This window comes from Paramisgurnus dabryanus, chromosome 16 (genome assembly GCF_030506205.2).
Source record: "Paramisgurnus dabryanus chromosome 16, PD_genome_1.1, whole genome shotgun sequence".
Lineage (NCBI taxonomy): Eukaryota > Metazoa > Chordata > Actinopteri > Cypriniformes > Cobitidae > Paramisgurnus > Paramisgurnus dabryanus.
Window position 1 is genome coordinate 11,357,212 of NC_133352.1, and position 25,437 is coordinate 11,382,648.

Genomic DNA, 25,437 nt, shown 5'->3' on the forward strand with positions numbered 1-25,437 from the left:
GGGCAAGTCTTATATCAAATGAAAGCTCTCACTCTCAGGAATAAGGCTACATCATTATTTTTGTTCTAATATCAACACATATCCAACAATCATCGAATGAATAATAAGGTAAAAAATGGTCTTTTGTAAACATATGTGAAACTTGAGTGTGTACTGCCTCAGATAGCACATATAGACACAAATGATACATCATCTTTTATTTTAGGTCCTACTCTAAACAATGAGTCCATTCACAGCATTTTCTTTGGTTGTTTGCATAATTAATCCCTAGCTTTTTATTATATGTGCAAAACAAAAAATTAATATTTTTATGAAAAATGTATTTCCGCACCCTTCAGTAAAATAAGAATATCTTTTGAATGCGACATGATAAAGAGTTCATTCTTTTTTTGGGTGTTTACTGTCTGCTGCTGCTAACAACCAGAACTGTCTGCAGTCTGCTAGAGCACCCAGAACCAGAGTTATACACTATCAAAGACAGTATTTACAACATAAAAAAGAAAATTTGGTGTTTCATCATATGAAAAACAACATAAATAACAATATTTGTCACAAACAGCAGCTTTTTATGTAACTTCAAAGGGTTTTCTTTAAAATGATATAAAGAAATTGCATTTATTCCACTGTATGTGGTTATGGTAGCACTTCAAATGTTTTTGGCAGAAATTGTACACCATAAGCGTATTATTCCTCCCATCAGTTGGAGTAAAATAACTTTTGCATATATTATGATAGAGAAAAAATTCCTTTTTCCTCTGTAAGCTGACAATAGCTGGAATCAAACAAAACTGTCTGCAGGGACCTGAGATACCCAGGGCCAGAGTTATATACTTTCAAATAAAAACTTTAGAAAAAAAAACATAAAAAGCGCCTATTTATTTTTGTGTTTATTAGAGGCCTGACATCACATACAACCATGTTTAGCACTTTCAACAGTGTTTTATGTAATTTCAAAGGGTTTCCTGTAAAATGATACCAAACTTTTGTATGTAAACCTCTGCATGTGGGTATGGGAAGCTTTTGAAATTTGGTAGGCCAAATCCAGGTGAAAATCCCCAAAATAGCTTCAGGGTGGAAGAAGTTAAAAAACATCACATTTTCAGTGTAAAAGAAAAAAATCCTTAAAACTGCTTGGAATTTAAGAAGTAGTTATATTGTTTTGGGAAGCACATATCCAGACAACAGCTCCAACCTTAATAAAAAACACATTTCTCATGCACATAACTACATAAAATGACACAAAATGAGGTACTGCTGTCTGATTATTGTTATTCAAATGCCATTGACAAAACCAAACATGACAAGTATGACAAGGCATACGTACGCATACCGTAAGTAGAAACTCAACAAAGTAATCAGATTTGGCAAAATGCTATAATTCATTAAAAAAATTCCACTGTCTCTTATCATTTACTAAACTATTGTATGTTATATCTCTATGAATTTCATGTTGAAAGAACGTCTTTATCAATCACTGCAGTGCGCTTCCAAGAATGGCTCTGGGGCTGCCACAGCATGCTGTGCTTTCAGAAACCAAAGAGGAAGAGACACGGGCCGCTTGATTGACCTTGTAGTACATTTCTTCAGCCGCTCTCCTGGCAGCCGTACAGAAACGCATCTCCACCGTCGCCACTTCTGATCACGCATGCGGGAAGTTTGTGGCAGCCTGTAATGGATTAGAAGAACCAGTGGTGAATCATAACTGGAGGTCATGGATCTTAGATTGTGACCGCAGTTTATTAAAACACATGTTGTGCCTGTTTGAAAAGGACAGGAGACCCATAATGCTTAGCTGTGACAAAGGAAATTTGTTACTGGTGCTAAATTGATTTTTATTTATTGTGTGGTTAATGTAAAATGACTAGACAGAATTTGTACTGCATGAGGTAAGGATCTAGCTCAGTTGTGAATTGCCTGATAATCTATTATAATGTTTTTTTTTGCCACTGACCTGCAAGGCCACTTTTCTATAGATCCAATTTGTGACCCAGGGCCATATTTTTATGATCATAAACTGTAAAAAAAATCTGTAGAAATTACAGTATTACTGGCAACTAGCTGCCAGTAACTTACTGTAGGTTTTACATTTATGTAATTTATTGGCTACAGTTTGTTCAAAGTTAAATGAACCTGAAACATTTTCAATCTTTATATTCTACAGTAAGTTATGTATATAATTATTATATCATAAATTCTTTTAATTTTTAATCAAACTATGTCAAACTAAATATTTTCTTTATATTTCCATTTAAAAATATGTTGGTGGGATAGATTTTACCTAATTCAGTGGTTCGTAAAATGAAAAGTTTGGGAATCACTACAATAAACCAATCAGTGTTTCATTACCCATTCCCTTTAAAAGCCAGCTGCGCTTGCACCATGGCCAATTTGGTATATGCATGGCAGCATGTGCTGCAAATATGTCATTCTGGTAAATGAAATCACTGTCTATTATGACATGTAAGGAATTTTATTTTTATGTACAAAATACTGCATTTTTATATGTGGCATGTTTGTGTCCTGCTGCACATCCCTGTGTTTCTAAAAAACAGAGTGTAAGGGTGCATATTAATAACGTGCCATTTAAATAAAAATACTGCGCCATTGACTTTAGATTAGGTTTTATGGCACAATCGTTTTCAGTTGCCTCAAAATAGCAACGCGCCAACAATATGCCTGAACACACCTCGTTTTCAAACCAGCACGCCAATAGGTGAACAGATGGGCATTTGTTTTTTAAACAATGTGGCAACTGACTTAAAGTGATAACTGCGTCAGCTGTAACTAGCAAAAAACACTTAAAAAAAGTGATTTTTTTTGTTTTCTACAAACCCAATTCCAAAAAAGTTGGGACACTGTACAAATTGTGAACTAAAACAAAATGCAATGATGTGGAAGTTTCAAATTTCAATATTTTATTTAGAATACAACATAGATGACATATCAAATGTTTAAACTGAGAAAATTAAATTAATTAAGTTGATTTTCAATTTCATGGCATCAATAAATCTTAGAAAAAGTTGGGACAAGGCCATGTTTACCACTATGTGGCATCCCCTTCTTATTTTTATAACAGTCTGCAAATGTCTGGGGACTGAGAAGATAAGTTGCTCAAGTTTGGGAATAGATATGTTGTCCCATTCTTGTCTAATACAGGCTTCTAGTTGCTCAACTGTCTTAGGTCTTCTTTGTCGCATCTTTCTCTTTATGATGCGCCAAATGTTTACCAGGAACTGTACTGCAGGCTGGCCATTTCAGTACCCGGATCCTTCTTCTATGCAGCCATGATGTTGTAATTGGTGCAGTATGTGGTCTGGCATTGTCATGTTGGAAAATGCAAGGTCTTCCCGGAAAGAGACGACGTCTGAATGGGATCATATGTATCTAAAACTTGGATAAACCTTTCAGCAATGATGGTGCCTTTCCAGATGTGTAAGCTGCCCATGCCACACGCACTCATGCAACCCCAAACCATCAGAGATGCAGGTTTCTGAACTGAGCACTGATAACAACTTGGGTTGTCATTGTCCTCTTTAGTCTGGATGACATGGTGTCCCAGTTTTCCAAAAAGAACTTCCAAATTTTGATTTGTCTGACACACAGAAAAGTTTTCTACTTTGCCACAGTCCATTTTAAATGAGCCTTGGCCCAGAGAAAACACCTGCGCTTTTGGATCATGTTTAGATATGGCTTCTTGTTTCACCTATAGAGTTATAGCCAGCAACGGTGAATGGCACAGTGGATTGTGTTCACTGACAATGTTTTCTGGAAGTATTCCTGAGCCCATGTTGTGATTTCCATTACAGTGGCATTCCTGTATTTGATGCAGTGCCGTCTAAGGGCCTGAAGATCACGGGCATCAAGTATGGTTTTCCGGCCTTGACCCTTACGCACAGAGATTGTTCCAGATTCTCTGAATCTTTGGATGATATTATACACTGTAGATGATGATAACTTCCTACTCTTTGCAATTTTTCTCTGAAAAACTCATTTCTGATATTGCTCCACTATTTTTTGCCGTAGCATTGTTGGAATTGGTAATTCTCTGCCCATCTTGACTGCTGACAGACACTGCCACTCTGAGAGGCTCTTTTATACCCAATCATGTTGCCAATTGACCTAATAAGTTGCAAATTGGTCCTCCAGCTGTTCCTTGTGCATTTAACTTTTCCGGCCTCTGATTGGTACCTGTACCTACTTTTTTGAAAAGTGTAGCTCTCATGAAATCCAAAATTTGGCATGACATTTCAAAAGTCTCAGTTTCAACATTTGATATTTTATCTATATTCTATTGTGAATAAAATCTAAGTTAATTAGATGTGTAAATTATTGCATTCCTTTTTTTTTCTCAAATTGTACAGTGTCCCAACTTTTTTGGAATCGGGTTTGTACATAAAACCATCCTAAATAATGTAAACAAAATTCAGTAAAAATATAAATTTGATATATTTAATATTAACATAGAGTTACCATAAATGTTAAAAATGTAAATCAATGAATGAAATAAAATTTGATGCTCCAAATCTCATCATTAGATTATGAGGCTTTAGCCTGGATTTTACAGACAGGGTCACATATTTTGAAACATAAAACTTTTTGTGATGTCGTTTTAACTTTAGACATATTAAAGTGCATTTATGGTAACTCTATGTTAAAATGATTGTGTCAAATCAAATAAAAAATGTAAGATAGGTAAATATATTTAACTAGGTTATATTTAAGAAAAACAAGAATTTTTTTTTCTAATTTAATGATCAAGGAAAAATCCAAAATATTACTTTTATATACAGAAATATTGGAAGTTTAGAGCTAAGCAGAGACAAACAACTTGCATTTTAACACTGTCCCGTGAAATATCTGTGCCAAAAATCAAAACAAAATTTTTACTTAACTTTAAAACATTAGCAATTTTCTTGAATTGAAAGTGGACCCTTTTAAAATGCTTGTTGTTTTCTGCATGAACATGTAGCTGCTTTTTAATATAAAAGCACTTATAATTCATAATCTGGGTTTATTGGAAATATGATAAACAAAGCAAACAATAACATTTGTCCGAGGTGAACATCCAGTGAAAATTAAAATCATTTTTCATAATCAATGTATCACAAGTGTTTTAATATAGAGACACAAACTGTGCTGATGTCTCACACATTGTTTATTTGTAGAGATAAGTCGTGTTTATTGACAGTAATGTTTTTGCATTCTGTGCATTGGGTTTAACCGTGTAATCATAATACACCATCAACGTTTCAAGTACAGTTTTAAACGATTACATCAAATAGTTATGTATCAGCAAACACAAATGAAAAGACCTAGACACATTACAATTGTCATAGGACAGGACTGAGCGTTTTATGTGACACACAGCAGCAATAACAATTTACTTGCTTCAACCATCCTAATGCTTGTTAGTTTGCATCATGCGTTTAACGTTAGCATTATCTACCTAATGGTATTGTTGTTGATAGTGAGATAACTGCCTAATATATCTCCTGAGGGACGCCAAATCCAATACAGAAGATGATTAGCTTTCAACAGTGCAAGATGTCAAACAACCATTACTTAGACATTCAACATGCAGCTAAGGAATGATAGCGTGATGTTTGGTAAACTTGCATAATTCGGATGGATCACCTGATATTTAAATAAAATACATTGCTGTGGGAGATGCTTGCACGTCTACTGACTGTAGCTATTTCGATACAGCCTCAAATTAGATTTTTTAAAATATTGTGTGCTAGTGTATTACACACTTCTGGGGTACCTCTCCATTTCCATCCAAAACAGGTTTAGCTACAAACTTGTTAAATGACCTTCATGCTGGAATAAAATAATATTCTCTCTAACCCCTCGTTCAGACAGCCAGCGACGTTATCGCTGTATGTCGCCCGTCTCTTTCAATGAGGCTTTTCTAAATCTGCTTGTCATAAACAAATGAGTACCATCCACGGCAGTAACTGACGAGAGAAGGATGACGTGAACTCCACTGCTTTGTTCTCATTGGTAGGCGCTCCCGAAATTCGCTTGACATTTGCATAAAGTTAAACTTTTCTTAACTTTCTCGCTTCGCTGGATGCGCCCATATGGTCGCCAACGGTCACTTTCGCTCGTATCGCCGGAAGTCGCCCAGTTTCTATTGAAATGAATGAGATTGCGTCGCTCTGCTACTGCTGGTCGCTGGCTGTCTGAATGGGGCGTAATACACTACTACATAAATCAGTAACAAATATATCCCCAGTGGCGCCTTGTGACTGCTCTTCCAAGGGGCGCAAATTCAAAATAAGTGTTTGGAGTGTCATGTGTGTTGCTTGTGTTTTCAAAATATGTGTTTGTTGCGTCTTGTAAACCATGTGCATCACATGTTTGGAAAAATTTGTGCCTGCTGCACACGCGTCAAAACCGTTTCTGATAAAAGAGACGCTCACGTTCACAAAATACACGGAAGACACTCACTTAACAGAAACTTTGATTATGCATGACATGCAAGTATCTGGCAAACGCTAGCATCTCTTTTGTCATAAACCCTATAGACGCGTCTGCAGCAGGCACTTATTTTGACAACACACGTGATGCACATACTTGACGTGCAGAACACATATTTTGAAATTATGAACCACAAATAAATATCCAACTTGAATGTAAGTGAGATGCTTTTCTTGCCTCAGTGTCGAAATATAATAGTTTCCAATTCACTGATCCGCACGTGAACCCATACATCTCTCCATAAAAATATGCAGTCAATGACAAAAGAGTCACAGAGGAGGTTCTGGAGATATTGTGAACTCACCTCTGTATTAGAGTTGTTTGAGAGTGGGAAATGAGGGGAGAAAGATTCATTTGGCCACAGAAATGAAATACTCTTTTTTTATTTGGATGGCGACTCATGCACTGTGAATCTTTATAACCTTATGAAAACCCATGAGGTGTTACGCAGTTCCCTCTGGGGCCGCAGATTAAAATACATTGGCAATATACGGAGAGCCGCTGAGAGAGAAACTGAATAGTGTGGGGTAATATCTCACTTTAAATCTTAATGCATGGGTCATCACGACACCACGTATAGATAATAAAACAGAGCACATCACTGAATCATCGCTGTGACTGTGAAAGTTGGGTGATTTAAGGTGACTGACCTCCACCAGAAGTAAGCTTGGATATAATGTGCTGTTTATAAAATGGGTAATGCTTCATATAACATTGGTACACATTTACATTTATTTTATTCCTGGTGAGTTTTAAGGGCTTGTTATAGTTGTGCGTAGGTCCTATGGCGTAACCGCGACGGCGTAGGTTCCGTGTCGGTTTTCATTTACACTTTTGCATCGTCGTCCGCGTGCAAATATACGCGCAGACCGCTGGTAGGCAGTATCCACGTGTGTAACCACAGTAGCCGCACGACCGTCAAAGAAGAAGAAGCTTGGCAAGTTAACCCACAAACGAAGAAGAAACAGAAACTTGTTGTGTATGATTTCAGAAGATCAGCAATGATGGAAGTAAATAAACAGTGACTTTTGTTGCAGTTTGAGTTAAATCACTCCTAAACTTAGCTCATCTTTGTTTTCACCGTCACAAACGAAAATACCTATGACGCAGTTTTTGTAACCTGAAGGGAGGGGTTCTGGTGGACCAATCACAGCGCTTGCGGTCCGCGCAGAACACTTAGGTTATTCACGTAACCCCGGTTCCCTGAAATAACGGGAACGAAGCATTGCGTCAGTTTGCTGATGCTATGGGGGAAACTCCTGTTTACTCCGTGATTGAAGCCTATTGGTTAACGTCTGTAGAAAATACAGACCAATGACGCAGTCGCGTCAATCATTTAGCCGATAAGACCTGTGCTTGTAAGGCAGGGACATCCAGGCTATAAAATCTGACAAACGTAGACGGCGAGGACAAGCCGGTCGCGTTACAAATGTCAAAGATAGAAATCCCCGTTGACCAAGCCCAAGATGAAGCCATACCCCTCGTGGAGTGAGCTTTTAAACCAACTGGACAACGTTCATTCAGGGAGGCGTAAGCCAAAGCAATGGCTTCGACGATCCATTTAGATAGCCTCTGTTTAGTGAGCGGCATACCTAAAGAAACAGCTGATCTGACTTGCGGTATGAGGCAGAACGGTCCGTGTATATTCTTAACGTTCTGACGGGGCAGAGCGTGTTCGGGGTTTGTGAAACCACCTGAACTCTAAATGGCATGGTCAAAACTTTAGGAATGTATCCCGCTCTCGGTCTAAGGATCACTTTGCTATCGTTAGGACCGAATTCCAGACACAACGGGTCAATTGAAAACGCGTGTAAATCGCCCACTTGTTTAACCGATCCCAACGCCAGGAGAAGAGCGGTTTTAAACGAGAGAGCGCGCAGTTCAGCCTGCTCGAGGGGCTTGAAAGGGGGACCGCGCAGCGCTTTCAGAACCGTGGACAGATCCCAAGACGGGACCGTGATAGGTCGCGGTGGGTTTAGTCTGCGAGCGCCTCTGAGGAATTTAATGATGAGATCATGTTTTCCCACGGTGTGACCGGCGATAAGGGCGTGATTCGCCGTTATCGCCGCCACATATCCTTAAAGCGTCGAGGGCGCGCGACCGCTGTCCAGCATTTCCTGTAGAAAGGAGAGCATATTCTCCACTTCACAGGTGTTTGGGTTTAAGTTTTTCGTCGTGCACCAGTCAGAAAAAATAGACCACTTTTGAGCGTAAAGGCGCCTGGTAGATGGGGCCCTAGCTTCAGTTAGAGTATTTAACACTCGTCCTGAAAGGCGTGATGGTTGCCGTTCAGAGACCAAACGTGTAGATTCCATAGCTCCGGCTGTGGATGCCATATCGTCCCTCTCGCCTGAGATAGGAGGTCTTTCCTCAGTGGTACTGGCCATGGTGCTGATGTTTTCAGCTGCCATAGGTCGGGGAGCCACGGTTGATTGTGCCAAAACGGGGCGATCAGAATTATCGCGCATTTCGTCTCTCTTATCCTCTGAAGGACCTGTGGTAACAGAGCCACCGGAGGAAAAGCATATAGAAGACACGCCGGCCATGTTTGTGACAGGGCATCGTGGTGTCTCGAGAAGAAGATCGGGCAATGCGCATTCTCGTCGGATGCAAACAGATCGATCTCCGCTCGGCCGAAGACGGTCCATATTTTCTCGACCGTCTGAGGATGCAGCCTCCATTCTCACGGCGGCGGACCGCTGCGCGAGAGAATGTCTGCACCCGTATTGGCTACACCCGGTACGTGAGTCGCTTTTAACGAATGTACGTTCGCGTGAGCCCATAATAAAAGCCGTTTCCCCAGCCTGGATAGGGAGCGAGATCTCAGCCCTCCTTGGTGGTTTATGAACGAGACCAACGTCATACTGTCCGACCACACTAGAACGTGTTGATGTTGGAGTTTCGGTCGAAAGGGTCGTAGCGCTAAGATAACCGCCCACATCTCGAGGTGGTTGATATGTAGCTGAGACAACTGGTTGTTCCACGCACCGAAGGCGGGTTTGCCGTCGCAGTGAGCGCCCCAACCCGTCGCAGACGCATCCGTAGTCACCACTTTCCTCCTGCTCACGGAGCCGAGCTCCGTGCCCGAGAGGAAAAGGTGAGGGGATGTCCATATCGAAAGCGCTTTCATGCAGCTGTACGTGATTTTGATTAATAAGCGGCCCGACAACCAAGCACGGGGCGGAATTTTCGCTTTCAACCAAAACTGAAGCGGTCTCATGAACAGCATTCCCAATGGTATTAGTGGGGATGCTGCTGCCATCAGACCCAGTATTTTTTGGATTCGTTTGAGAGGGAGATGTGAACCCGCTTTGAATAATGCTGCCTTGCATCTGACCGTGAGCACGCGTTCCTGTGTAAGCCATGCCCGCATCTTTAACGAGTCGAGCGTCATGCCTAAGAACGCGATTTGCTGCGTGGGGGTGAGCAAACTCTTTTGGAAGTTGATTTTGAACCCTAAATTCTCCAAATGCTGGAGTACAATGGTCTAGTGCGCAATAATTTCCCTCTCTGACTGGGCTAGAATAAGCCAATCGTCGAGGTAATTCAATATGCGGATGCCGCTTTGTCTGAGAGGGGCGAGAGCCGCATCCGCACATTTGGTAAATGTGCGTGGTGCCAGAGATAATCCGAAGGGCAGAACTTTGTACTGGTATGCTGTCCCGTCGAACACGAATCTTAGAAACGGCCTGTGACGTGGTGCTATTGGAATGTGAAGTAAGCGTCTTTCAGATCCACTGATATGAACCAATCGCCCGGTCGAATTAACGCCATGATTCGATTGGCTGTAAGCATTTTGAATGGCCATTTGGCAAGAGCGCGATTCAAAACGCATAGATCCAATATCGGTCTGAGGCTGCCGTCTTTCTTTGGAACGAGAAAATAACGACTGTAAAAGCCTGATTCGCTTTGATTCGCCGGGACCGTCTCTATCGCGTCTTTTAGCAATTAAGAACGCACCTCTTCCCTGAGGATCTGCATGCGATTGTCTGGGACAGTGGTGTAGAGAACGCCGCGAAACCGGGGTGGTCTCCGAGCGAATTAAAGTGAATAACCGTGTTGGATTACGTTTAGAATCCAGCCCGGCATACCGGGGGTGGATTGCCAAACGTGAAGTTTGATGGCGAGCGTTGATATGCTTATGGACGTTAAGCCGTGTGTGTGTGTGTGTGTGTGTACAGAGGAGGAAATCGAACTCCTCAGAGGATGACATCATCTCCAAGTTGTCACCAGACCCAAAGGAAACCATTCCGCTAGCACTCGGCAGGGGGCGTTGGTCCTCATGGACAAAGGTGATGGGATGACGGAGGGGAGACAGAGCATGCAGGGGATGAGCCGGCGTGGACTCGTTCTCGGGACGTCTTCCAGCTTCACGGCTCCGCTGCTGTTTAGGCGGGAGAGCACGGGAAGCCTTCCTTTTGAAGATATCGAGGAGCGAGCGCAGCACCGCGATGGGAAGGAGCTCGCAGTGAAAGCGACATTATCTCAACGCGCTTCTGCTCTTTTAGATGAAATTCGCTCTTTTATGCTCACCGGAAAGCGGCAGGGGAACACGCTGGTGTGTAGTAGTCCGCTGCAGTGCTCAGATCGACGGCGAGTAAGGGCTTCTTCTTCGGAGCAGCGAGGAGGTTCGCGCTGAAGGAGAAAAGTAATGAGCTCTTGAAGTATTTCCCCGGCTTATATAGGGACGTGTGCCACGCCCCGCGCGAGCTCAAACGTCATTGGTCTGTATTTTCTACAGACGTTAACCAATAGGCTTCAATCACGGAGTAAACAGGAGTTCCCTTTCAGTCGGTCACTACGACGTCACGTCGTGACCGACGAATTGGGAACTCGCTTAGAGGACCAATCTGCTTCGAATACTACTAAAACGCCAATGAACTTGGCATTGAGATATTTGCATAATGCTGGCGCCGCCCCGCCAGGTGCGTATATAAGCAGCAGGTGCAGATAGGGAAATTAGCTTTTTATCGCTTCGAAAGCCGGCAGTATCTGCTACTGAGAAGCTACTCTACTCTGGTGGGATTCGATTGCTGAAGTTGGTTGGACTAGCAGTACCACAGCGGACGCTTCGCTTAATTCCACGACTCTACATCTTTTATTGTTTTGAGTTTAGTGTGTGCGTTGCCTTCCTGTGCGCTCATCAACTAAGCATCTGAGTGAATTTCCCTAAAAGAGTGATACGAGAGAGCTTTGTGCCTTGTTAAAGGCAGCCACTCTCTCGTATATCCGGACATCAGCGTCCTTTTCAGGATGGCTTTTCGTCCGTGCGATCTTGGGTGCGGCAAATACATGGGTCCGAAGGACGGTCACGAGCGTTGTCTTTCGTGTTTGGGCATCGAGCACGCAGAGGCAGCGTTCGCTGGGGGTAAGTGTTCTCACTGCGAGAACATGTCCCTTGTGGATTTGCGCAGACGGTTGTCTTTCCTCCGGGAAAAACGCAACCCTCGTCATGCGAGTGCTGAACGCCGCCACGGTGCGGCTGTGAAGCTCTCAAAGGACGACCTGCGCATCACTGTGCTGAGCCGAGCGGGGGATTCGTCCTCAGGCTCTCAGCCTCCTCATCCACAGCCGGTTGATGTGCCGATGGAGACTTCAGCGTCGTGTTCTACGATGTCTCTAGAATCCATCGTGCCGCCCTCCGGGTCCACCGACGCCGCAGCATCCGAGGGTGGGCCTCCTCCCCCTGACGTGGACCCCGACGCCCTTCCTCCCTCTGGTCGGGTTGGGACACCGGAGTTCGATCCAGAGATGGTGGCCGTGCTCGCTCGAGCGGCGGAGACCGTAGGGTTAGAGTGGGTTCCCCCCCCTCAGCCCGAACCGTCCCGCCTGGATGATTGGTTCTTTGGAGCTGCCCGGGTTTCACAACCCTCTCCACCGGTGCCTTTCTTCCCCGAGGTGCACGAGGAGCTGACTAGAACCTGGAAGTCGCCGTTTTCTACGAGATTACAGCCGTTTCAGCCCTCCCCCCTCACCTCCCTCACCAGCGGAGCCGCTAAGGGTTATACGGGGATCCCTCCTGTGGAGCGTGCGGTCGCGATGCAGCTGTGTCCGGCCAACGCTCCCTCTTGGAAGGACCGCCCAACCCTCCCCTCTCGTGCCTGCAGACAGTCCTCCGGTTTAACGGGCGCTGCCCACCAGGCATGTGGAGAGGCGGCTTCAGCCCTGCACGCTATGGCGTTGCTGCAGGTTCACCAAGCGAAGGCCTTGAGGGATCTGCACGAGGGAGGACACGACTCGCCTGTCCTTTCGGAGCTCCGGGCTGCCACTGATCTGGCTCTTCGCGCTACGAAGGTGACAGCGCAGGCAATTGGTCGTGCCATGTCCACGATGGTGGTCCAGGAACGCCACTTATGGCTATGTCTGGCGGACATGTCGGATGCGGAGAAGAACAAGTTCTTGGACGCTCCAGTGTCCCAGGTTGGCCTTTTTCGGTGAGTCGGTGGAGTCCTTCGCCCAGCAGTTCTCCGCCGCCCAGAAGCAGACAGAGGCGATCGCTCAGATCATGCCCCGGCGCAAGCGACCTGCATCTCGCCCTCCAGCGCCGGCGGGCCCGTCTGCTCCTCGCCGAGGGCGCCCTGTGGCGGCTGCCTCCGCCCCCCCCACTAGAACATCTTCCAGGCCACGGAGGGGGAACAGCCGTCGACAGCCCGCCCCGCCCGCCCCACCTGTTCCCGTGGTAAACGGAAATCGAAGCGGCCCTGAGACGGGCGACCTGGATTTGGATGGGATCACTCTACGGGAGACGGTGATGGCATCGCTCCCTCCACCGGTAGAGGGCCGGGTGGAGAATCTTTGGTTTCGTTTTGTTTCTGTTCCGCCGGCTTCTCAGCCGGCACCCACAAAACCACAAAAAGAGTGCATTCCTATTCCTTCTCCAGGTCTCCAGAGGATCGAGAGAGATGTGAGCGGGCATTTACATGCTCTTCCTCCCTCTCCTCTATCGCCAGCGGGTGTTCTGAGGAGTTCCAGCTCTCCGCTGAGGAGACGGGACCACCAGCACCCTCCTCGGAGTCTGTGCTCTCCGCTGAGGAGACCAGACGACCGTCACCCTCAGCGGGCTCAGGTCAGTGTCACACACACACTTACTGTAGATACTTATGCTGTCCCAGCAGACGTACCGGCAGTACCACCTGTCCCGCTCAGCCGCCCCACCGCGGGTACCCCGACAGTGCCGTTAATTCCCCTCGTACAGTCCCTGGGGGCGTGGCTTCAGCTTCCCAGCCCGTCTCGTTGGGTTTTACGCACTGTTCGCCTCGGTTACGAAATTCAATTCATCCGGCACACACCCAAATTCTCGGGCATTCGTTTCACCACGGTGAAAGCGTCCGATGCACACGTACTGCGTGCAGAGGTCGAAGTCCTGCTGGCGAAGGACGCGATCGAGCCGGTCCCTCCAACCGAGATGAGATCGGGTTTCTACAGCCCGTATTTTATAGTACCCAAAAAAGGCGGTGGGTTGCGACCGATCTTGGATTTGCGCGTTCTGAACAAATCTCTGCAGAAGAGGTCCTTCAGGATGATAACACCGAAGCAAATATTCAATTCAATTCGCCCCCAAGATTGGTTTGCGGCAATAGACCTGAAAGACGCGTACTTTCATGTGTCCATTATCCCTCGTCACAGACCGTTTCTCCGGTTTGCATTCGAGGGACGGGCATACCAGTATAAAGTTTTACCGTTCGGGCTATCCCTCTCTCCCCGTGTGTTCACGAAAGTAGTGGAGGCGGCGTTAAAACCCCTCAGAGAGAGCGGCGTTCGCATATTGGCTTACCTCGACGATTGGCTTATAATAGCGCATTCTCGACGGACGCTGTGCGAACACAGAGATTTAACGCTTCGGCATCTCGCCCGTTTGGGTCTTCGGGTCAACTGGGAAAAGAGCAAACTCTGCCCCACGCAGAGGATCTCTTTTCTCGGGATGGAACTGGACTCGATCGATTTATCGGCGCGTTTGACAGAAGAGCGCGTCCAGTCAATTCTGACTTGCCTCGGTTCATTCCGAGGGAAGAATGCGGTCCCGCTGAAACAATTTCAAAAGCTCCTGGGGCATATGGCAGCAGCAGCGGCCGTGACACCGCTCGGACTGCTCCATATGAGACCGCTTCAGCGTTGGCTTCACGATCGAGTCCCGAGGAGAGCGTGGCGCGCCGGCATCCATCGTGTAGCTATTACACCTGCGTGTCGCCTAACATTCCCCCCGTGGTCGGACCCCGCGTTTCTCAGGTCCGGTGTGTCCATGAGACAGATCGCTCAGCATGCTGTTGTACACACAGATGCGTCCGACACGGGCTGGGGTGCCACGTACGACGAGCTTACAGCTTCAGGGGTGTGGACAGCACCCCAGTTGCACTGGCACATCAATTGCCGAGAGTTGTGGGCAGTATATCTGGGACTTGTACGCTTCGCTACGGAGCTGCGAGGGAAGGATGTACTAGTACGCACCGACAACACTGCGACCGTTGCGTATATCAACCGTCAAGGCGGTTTGCGCTCCCGTCACCTGTCGCATCTCGCTCGTCATCTCCTCCTTTGGAGTCAGAAGCATCTGAGGTCCCTTCGTGCCATTCACATTCCGGGCTCGCTCAATACAGCGGCGGACGCGCTTTCTCGAGCTGCGCGCCCCGGCGAATGGCGACTCCACCCCCAGACGGTCCAGCTAATTTGGAAGAAGTTCGGTCGTGCGCAGATAGACCTGTTTGCGTCGCCGGACGATACCCACTGTCGCCTGTTTTATTCACTAACCGAGGGCAGCCTCGGCGTGGACGCATTGGCACACAGCTGGCCTCGGGGGATGCGCAAATACGCATTCCCCCCAGTGAGCTTAATCGCACAGACACTGTGCAAAGTCAGGCAGGACGAGGAGAGCCTTTTACTGATCGCCCCATATTGGACGAGCAAGAATTGGTTTCCAGAGTTAATGCTCCTCGCGACAGCCCCTCCCTGGCGGATTCCCCTGAGGAAGGACCTTCTTTCTCAAGGAGGGGGCACATTATGGCACCCGCGCCCCGACCTGTGGGATCTCCATGTGTGGTCGTTGAGCGCGCGCAAGGTTTAGGTGATTTACCGCAAGCGGTATCTAACACAAACGACGCGGCTCGAGCTCCGTCCACAAGACGGGCTTACGCGTTTAAATGGAACCTTTTCGTCACCTGGTGCTCTTCGCAACGCGAGGACCCCAGAGAATGCCCCATTAACATCGTGCTTTTATATCTTCAACATAGGTTAGACGGTAGGCTGTCACCCTCCACCATTAAAGTTGATATCGCTGCTATTTCTGCTCATCACTCACTTATCAACGGCAGATCAGTCGGCCAGCATGATTTAGTTATTAGATTTTTAAGAGGCGCTCGTAGGCTAAACCCCTCGCGCTCTCCTTCTATTCCTCCCTGGGACCTGTCCATGGTGCTGAAAGCCCTTCAGGCCCCCCCGTTCGAGCCTTTGCAGTCTGCGAGTCTGAAGCTTTTATCAATGAAAGCGCTGACCCTGCTAGCATTGGCTTCAGTGAAGAGAGTAGGAGATTTACATGCATTCTCTGTTGACGACTCGTGCCTTCAGTTTGGTCCTGCTGCCTCAAGCGTAACATTGAGGCCCAGACCAGGCTACGTGCCCAAAGTTCCCACTACTCCTTTCAGAGACCAAGTGGTGAGCTTGCAAGCGCTGCCTCCGGAGGACGCAGACCCAACCATGGCTTTGTTGTGCCCCGTACGCGCCCTGCGACTCTACGTGGATCGCACGCAAAGCCTCAGGACCTCAGACCAGCTCTTTGTTTGTTATGGTGGCCAGCAGAAAGGGAAAGCTGTCACTAAGCAGAGGATGTCTCATTGGATAGTTGATACTATCACCCTGGCTTATAATCTTCAGGGTATTCCTTGCCCCTTTAATTTGAGAGCGCACTCATCTTGGGCTCTAGCTCGTGGTTCCTCGCTAACAGACATCTGTAGAGCTGCTGGTTGGGCGACACCTAATACGTTCATTAGATTTTACAGTGTTCGTATCGAGCCTGTATCCTCTCGTGTTCTTTCCTCACCAGGGAGGGCACGGAGAGCAGACTCGCAGGTCGGCTTGCAGCCTCCAACTGATGCTTCATAACTGTGTCAGTATGGAAGGCCTTCAGAACAAAAATGCGTAATGGTTTGAATTGTTCTTCCTCCGCTGCCTTGGCAGCCTTTGTTGCGGAGCATTGGCTGTCAGCCTTCACTAGCTGCATCCTCGCGAACCTACGTGTTGGCTCGGGCTCCACATTGTGTCCCACCGGGTTCCTTTGTGAGTATTTTTCCGTGGGGTTAATCCTACCAGCCCACGTTTCCCTTAGCAGAGCACTGCTTTGCTTACACAGCCACGGCTGTCTTTATTCTTATCGTCCACCATTAGCCCTTAAGAGGGGCGGTGGCTTCCGCAGCGTTCCTATCCCGCTCAGGTAGGGCGCTTCCCAGTCGCTGGCACTTCTGTGGGTTAAAGGAACATCTAGTGCCCGGCCTTTCTGCCCTATCTTATTTCTCCATGTCCCCGAGGGGATTTTGGAGGATTCTCTGCAGACACTGGAAGAGGTCAGCCCCTAGTGGCGTTTTGGTAGGGATTCCCAATTCGTCAGTCACGACGTGACGTCGTAGTGACCGACTGAAAGGGAACGTCTCGGTTACGGATGTAACCCTCGTTCCCTGAAGGAGGGAACGGAGACGTCACGTCCCATCGCCACAGGTGCTGCCACCTGCTGTTACGGCCGGTCTCATTTTCCCGGCTTTCTCAGCGAAAAAGAAGCTAATTTCCCTATCTGCACCTGCTGCTTATATACGCACCTGGCGGGGCGGCGCCAGCATTATGCAAATATCTCAATGCCAAGTTCATTGGCGTTTTAGTAGTATTCGAAGCAGATTGGTCCTCTAAGCGAGTTCCCAATTCGTCGGTCACGACGTGACGTCTCCGTTCCCTCCTTCAGGGAACGAGGGTTACATCCGTAACCGAGACGTTTCCCCCATAGCATCAGCAAACTGACGTGATGCGAAGTGAACCGTATTGAAAGGGAACTGACGCGCAGTTAAAAATTTAGCTTAGTGCACGTCAGGCTACGCAGAGCTACGCACAGGCTACGGACTTACGCACGACTCTTAATCTGGCTTTAGTAATCTGTAATACCACTTTTTTTTTCTCTGGGTCTATTCTTTCATTTGATCAGAGGCTGACACTACTTAAGTATTTTTACTTTCTACATAAAAGTAAAATTTTTAAGTATTCATATTTTATCAGTGTGTTTCTTTGGAAAACATACATTCCAAAGCATATTATCATAATTTTTACTCCACTACATTTTATAATTTCAAGTTTTTGGTTTATATTTAATATTTAAGTACATTAAACATCTAGTATTTTTTTACTTTTACTTAAGTAAAAAGTACTATTATTCAAGAAAAGTAAAAGTACACATTATTTATGTAATTATGTATTAAATAAATTTTTTAATATGCAATCTAAAAGGAATACACAGTATGATTCTATGCTTTAGAATGTAGGGAACATTTTTAATTAAAGTAAAGTAAATTTGTTCCTAAGACAAACACTCTGATAAAGCACAGATGCTTAGAAAATGTACTTAAAATACTCAAGTAGTGTCCGCCTCTGCGTTTGATATATTTGTGTGTTTATATATTTTTGAAGAAAATTTTACTGGAAGGCATTTCTGTGAAACTTTTGTGAAAATCAGAAATGCTGGGGGAACTTTAATTAGTATAATTCCACATACAACAACGTCGAACGGTCCTCTTTCTCCACATTTATAAACACTGGGGCAGTAGTTTCGCATACATCATGTGTGACCTTTTGACGTGATGCACATTACGCGAGGTCATGCTGGCACGTCACATGGCTGGTGCAAGACGAGAAGTTGTGGTTTGAGTAAGAAATAATTGATGACGGGCTGTTGAATTATTTGAAAATAATGCTCACCCAAGGTGGTAATGTGGCATGAAATGTACATTATTTTTAAATAATTCAAATAATTCGCTTGTTTAGTGCGCACCAAAGTTCGGGTGGCACCATTCACATTTACTCAGATGAACCGCACCAACTGAGCAATCACCAGAGTTTGTTTTAATGAAACCAAATATGACATACAGGGGTGGTTTCCCAGACAGGGATTAGCTTACGACAGTACTAGGTTTTAGTTTAATTAAATTTTAACAAACATGCCTTACTAAAAGCATTACTGGTGTGGATTTTGAGGCAAAACAAAGGGCACTAATATATTTTTAGATGTGTCAATGCTAGTTGTTTTCAGTTTGGACAGCTCTTACATTTATTTTAGTTTAGGACTAGTCTAATCCCTGTCCGGGAAACTGCCCCACAGTATTTAAACACACCCTTGATCTCTGGTCTTGTTCTTGACCCCAGACTCAATTTGGACTCGACTAAAACACTAGACTTAATATTTCACTATAAACATAGGGGGAAAATCACAAATATATATATATATATATTATTTCGAACCCCATTAATTTTCATGAATGCCTGCATTGTTTTAGCACCCAAGTACTCAATGTATGATTTAAATTGGACAGGGATGGAAATATTGCCACATTATCTGAGTACCAGGTGTGTTAAACTACTATCCCTCGAACACTGTAATTATGTAAGAAAATCAGGACTTAAAATTGACATAATCTGTAAGTATTGCTACCTGTATTGTCTGCAAATGGCGATCTGGTTAAATTAGTTTTAAAAAAGGATAAATTACTAAAAATCCATCAATTTCAATCTGGGTCTACAGTACATGACGGGGGCAGACAGTGTTTTATACAGATGTTTGAGTCACTGTCACACCTCATTCTCCCGTGGCTTTCAGATATTCACAGGCCTGTGACTGCTTAATTTGCAAAGTGCACTTTTTTTACTCGGCTCTAATTAAAGACTCACAGAGAGTATTTGCCAAAAGAACCATTTAGATATGAAGCCTCCTGGGTATGTTTTGCCATCTATAGCTTTTAAGCATTGTCTTTATAGAGTTAAAACCATTTCTGTGCCAGTATTTCCCATCACTTATAGCACTACTGTATCTTCGAGGGTATTTTCACACAATTTTATAAGGTGTCTCTGAGGTATACCATTAATATCCAAAGCACTATCATTGGACAATTAATGTGTTATTTTGCTGACATAAACCGCATTTAAACTTATAAATCTGCTTTAAACATTTTCCCCCTGCCTTCACTTTCATTTATAATTTATGTCTTAATGGCTGAATGCAATAACATTTTTCTTTACAATCTATTTATGTTTTTTTACTATAGATCTTTAAGAGAGTGCCGCAGGGATGACGTATTTTTGTAGGCCAACCTGAAAGTTAGCGGGACACTGGTTCTCTTAAAAAAAACATTAATTTTTCCAAAAGGCATTTGGATTATCACAAAAATAAGCTTGGTATGCTTGCTGAAGCCATTAACTTTCAGTCTTTGTGCTAAGATAAGCTAGCGGGAGCTGCCTCAGACAGAGTAACAGCACACACGGAGATGAGAAAGGTATGTATGGACTTATCTAACTCTGTGGAATACGGTGAATAAGCTAAATTCCCAAAATGTGGGCGTGTTCCTTTAACAAAAGTAAAAAAACAAATACAAGTTTTGTCCAACAAGGTAATTTTCACAAATGAATAAAATATTTATACATTTTGAATAGGTCTGTCACAAGGCTTAAATAAGTGTATCATCGCAATTGTTTGACCTCATCGCGATGATTTCAGATCACCGCAATGATTGCACATTTCTTTAAAAAACACAAGGGGGAGCTGCAGCGTCTGTATAAACTCATTCATTTCTATGGCTCCAAACAGGGATGAATTTAGAAGCCACCAAACACTTCCATGTTTTCCCTATTTCAAGACTTTTACATGAATAGTTAGTTACATGAGTAAGTATGGTTGCACAAAATAAAACTTTTGTTTGGAGCCATAGGAATGAATGGGGCTGGGCTAATTGGTAACACATTCAAGAAGTGCTGTATAAAGATAAAATGTGCACGCATTGAAAAAAGATAGGTATGTATTAATTCATCTAGGTTGAGATAAGAACATAGTAAAATATTAATGCAAAAGATTTAATTTAAATAATCACAAATGTGTGAAAATTATTTCATGAACAAAAAATTATGAAAATTTAATTTTCAAAGCAATTAAACAGACAATTAATCTTCATAAAAGTCCTAAAACAGGCAATTAATTGGCAAAATCATCACAATTTATTAGACAATTAAACGTCAGCCATTAACGGTGACAGCCATTTAAGTGTTAAAGCGTTTACTAGAAATATAAAAAGCCAAATATTGACTTCAAAATTCATAAAAGTTGTGTTCATCTGTGAAGGTTTACTTGTTGGGCAAAACGTTCAAGTGTCATAAACTTTAGTTAAACACAACTTATTTGTTGTGATAACGCAAAAGTCAGTGAAATTTAAGTCTTATTCTTATCACTTAGCATATTTACTTCATATATATATATATATATATATATATATATATATATATATATATATATATATATATATAATATATATATATTATTTTTTTAAATAATAAAGCTGATGACACTTTGTAGCTAAAAGATATAGTAAAAAATAGCACTACTGTTGTCATGGAAATGCCAGGCTCCACCCTCATGCAAACGCTATACGTTCACTATCACCCATTACTACCAAAATACAGTAATGATATTTCATAGTATTTGGCAATTGTATTAATAGTACTGATAATTCAGTTCGACGTGAGTTTAAAGCAACACATTTCGAGTTTACTTTTGGAGAATAGTTTTACAGATGGATCTTTTGGTGCCTTACAGTATCTAAGATACAGTAAAAAATACTGTCCTAGCTTTTTTGCACATGAAGTGTATGTGTCACTGTGTTCTTCAAGTATATCAAAGACTGTTGGAAGTTAGCTCAGGCACCGCCTGTGACTGAGGGACACTGAGACCTGATCCACAGTGGCTGTTTCTGGAACACAATCAGTAGGTCAAACATCTGCCAACGGATGATGCATGGCTCCTCTGTATGACATAACTCATGCTGTCACTCGCCCGTATACTCAAAGGCCAGACGTAGCACTGTAGTCCAAATCAACTTCACTATAACTTCCCCTCATTCCACTCAAATGTAGACTAAATATAGACAGTTGGGATACAGGACCGGAGCAGGTGCTCTCCCGTCACCTCCTGCGGTCTGAAACCAGTGGTGTCTGTTAATCAAAGATGTGCTTTCCGAACTTATTTGTGACTCTTGACCCGGTCAGGGATGGCTGGGATTTAACAAGAGAAAACTGGTTTGTTGGCTACAGTAGATGAGAGTAAGTAATTAGAGCTGCAATCTGTAACTTTTGCCTCTCTATCTGTTTGAAACTGAAATTGCAGGTTCTACGTTGAAGTCATATAAAGTCAAAATGACATTCCCCGTGAAATTGTACCCAAAAGGTCAAATAATTATGATAATGGCAATATAGGAAAACAATTTTGAACACAGATTTTTGATGTAGTAGCTCAATAATTGATTTTTATTTGTATTTAACCAAACAAATTATGCACTGGAGTTGTGAAAGTAGTTATGTTATATGTCATGTCATGTCATGTTATCCCTTTTCAAAAAAACTCCCTTATCCCTTATCATGCCATTCTTCCCGGACGCGTCCTGGCCAGGATTTCGGGTGCATCTTCCGGTAGTCAGATTTGTCGACCGCATACGTAATAGAGGATTATTTTTATTATTACAGAAAAGCAACCGTAAGAATGAAACTAAGATTGTATGTCTTATGTTTTTAACTGAATGGCGTATGCAGTCAACAAATAGGACTTCCGGAAGACGCACCGAAATCCTGGCAAGGCTGCGTCCGTGAAGAATGGCACATATGGTCACCCTATATTTATATTACTGTTTTTAAATCTTTTCATGTATTTTCACAATAAATAATAATTATAATGATTAAGTTTGACGAGTGTTGCTTTTTTAAATTCAGTGATTTTAAATTGATCCTTCTTCCTGTGCTGTGTCCTTAAAAACATACTATCCAATATGCACTTAAACTATGCACTAATGTACTCAACGTCTAGTGTATACATTTTAGAAGAGTAACGGCCCAAATGGAACACTTAACAGTTTTCACTAACCGGAAGTATAACCTGTGCTTGTACATATAATGCATAGTACAATGGAAGTAATTTAAAATCAATTTGTACACTGTTCTTTTAATGTCAGTGTTATCTGTTTAGTCCAACCTAACCTCAGGCACTGTAAGACTAAAGTTTACTAATCAGGGCTTTGAACCAGATTTTTTCCACAATTGGTTCGTTCTGAACAGAAAAAGTATTTTAACATTTCCGGTTTCCGGTTCAACCCTAACTGTTTTGATGTTCTTGAACCAGTTAGAACAAAAAATTAAGTTCCCGAACCGGTTGATAACGTTCCATGTCAGCTGTGGGACATACAAATAAGTAGGCTGATCATTAGGACATTATACTTAAATTATTAGTCTACATAATTTTCCTTAAGTCGCTATCTTGTCATCAAACATTAAAAAGGCGACATTATGTAAGCAGCATCACTGTAAGTTTGACATGCATACATTTGTTGAGTGCACTTAAACACGCGTACACACACACATAGACGGAGGACAAATTCGAAACGGCGCTTCGGGAAGAAGATGCAGTATAAACAGTCGCTCCACATAAAGTGAAAATTATGTTGTTTTTCAGTGCTTTATTTGTCAAATGCATTTTAATGGACTACAGTATGAGACACAGTAGCAACTCTCTCTCAAGTTTATACAATAAACGTTCTGATCTTTGAAGGGCATTGGATCATCACGTTTGATTGGAGTTGGACTAGACAAATTTAACCGCATGTGCGTCTGTGCCTACAGAAAATTGCTCACTTTAGCGCCTTTTTGCTGTCAAATTGCTTCAAATCACTTAGGTGTTAAAGGGATTGCGGAGGATTTTCTTTTTCCGGGTGGATCATCAAGACTATTGGTCCTCCTAGTTGTCAATCAGGAGTGTTGCGCAATTGCATTTTTTTTAAAAGTGGAGAAGGCGGTTCTTTCCTAAATTTCAAGAAAATCCTCCATTACACCTTTAACATTTGCAAACCTTTGAAACACGTGCAAATTATCAACTTTCACCTTAATCTGCAGGTTGCAAACAAGCCGAACCATGGGTCATGATCTTTACGGATCACGGATCAACTGTGATCCGTTACACCACTAATTAGTAAAAAATAAACATCTTGAGATCCTTGGTAACTCACAATATTTACCTCTTATGATTGAGTATTAGAGACTTGGGCTTGAGTAAGTTAGGCTACTTGCTGGTGGCAAGCTTCTCATTTCTCTGATGAGTCAACGACGACGGAAAGTGAAATTCACCGAGTCATATTGCACATAAATCTTGTCGAAGAAAGAAAATTATTTTAAATAAACAATCTTCCAGAATTTTTTTTTTTAAGTTTCTGGTTTTGTTTCTGTTCCTTGCAAAACATCAAAAGTTTCTGGGTTTTGTTTTCGTTCCGTGAACAAAGCCTTGGTACTAATCGTCGCTGCAGGTGAGCGCTTCTTTCACGACATGTGATAGTCTTGCCTTTCTTCCATCACGTAAGCAAAACTGTCACCGTTGAGTGTGCAAAGTGTCCAGTTTTGTACACTTCAAATTACTGGTTATATGAGTGCATCATCCATGTACTTAAAGTGCACTTTTTTTACTTTTTTGCATGAACATTATGTAGAATTGTGCACTACTGATTAAGTAAATAATAATTGATGATGGGCCGTTGAATTTTTCAAATAATTCAAAGGACCAGTCAGTTCTTCCGCTTATACCACGGTTACCACAGACATTGCTCTAGTGGTTATTTTAAAAAACTTAACAGGTCAGGTGTGAGGTTTACAAAAAACTAATCAACACCCATGGAACATTTATCAACCAATCAGAATAAAGCATTCAACAGAACCGTGGTATAAACATCCATAACATCACCTTTGCAATCCAGAATTGATTTCAGACAGCTATTATTAATATGAAGAACTGTTGGATTTTACAGCTTTTGGTAACTTCTCAAAAATAATTCCAGACAGTATTTGGGGGGTGGGGTTGGACTGAAACCAAGCAAAACTAATATTTATCCGTGCTCCTTATGCTTTGATTACACACATGTTAAGATTAATTAGCTTGTGTTATTGCACTGATCCAGAGTCAGACAAGCTTCATCCCATTAAGTCTTTTGAAAGAGGATTACATTTGACGAAGACAAGATGAAAGGTCTTCATCAAAGGCGTGTATAGACCCTTTAAAATACTGGATCTTAATCTTACAGTCAGTCATGCTGGCTTACATTAATGCATATGCATTCATCATAGCCACTGAAGTCTGCGGCTAATTAGCCATGTAAACGAAGAGGGCTTTCAAACAGGACTGGAATGTTAAGCCAAGTAGATACAGTATAAGAAAACCATTCACAGCTGAAATGCACTGCTTTTAAAGTAAAATGAAGACGAGATTGCTTTTTAATAGAATTTCAGTGAGAAAAAGGCTCTTTTTGACTGGTCAAACATATTATATTTTATCTAATATTCAATGTAAACACAGATACAATTGAAGCCATCAAAAAATAAGATTTAATAACTGCAATTTAAGATAGAGACGGGTAAAAGCATTGCTTAGTATTCTTCATATATCAGCTTGTAAACTTTCACATACTCTATTATTGAATTTACTTTGGATAAATGTCTCTTTTGATTTGTAAAGAAAAATTTCATTTTTGATCTAAAAAATTATGTAAAAAGTTATTTTTATTTTGATATTAAGTAATAAAATGTTCAATGTTTAAGTAATAAAGTGTATAAAGGTAAAAGGTTGCTATTTAATGGCAACAATGTAAACACACAAGTTGTAGTACTCAAGACTTAAGACTTCTATTGGTCTTGTCTCAAACT

The 25,437-nt window shown here is 42.9% G+C and overlaps 1 long non-coding RNA gene across 1 annotated transcript in view; it reads right to left on the minus strand.

The window, feature by feature from the left end:
• Positions 1-1,361: 1,361 nt before the first annotated feature.
• Positions 1,362-25,437, minus strand: part of LOC141280906 (uncharacterized) — a 102,902-nt gene continuing 78,826 nt past the window's right edge. Inside the window, exon 3 of the long non-coding RNA XR_012335260.1 lies at positions 1,362-1,666. This is a non-coding gene — a long non-coding RNA (uncharacterized lncRNA). The remainder of the gene's footprint in view (positions 1,667-25,437) is intronic.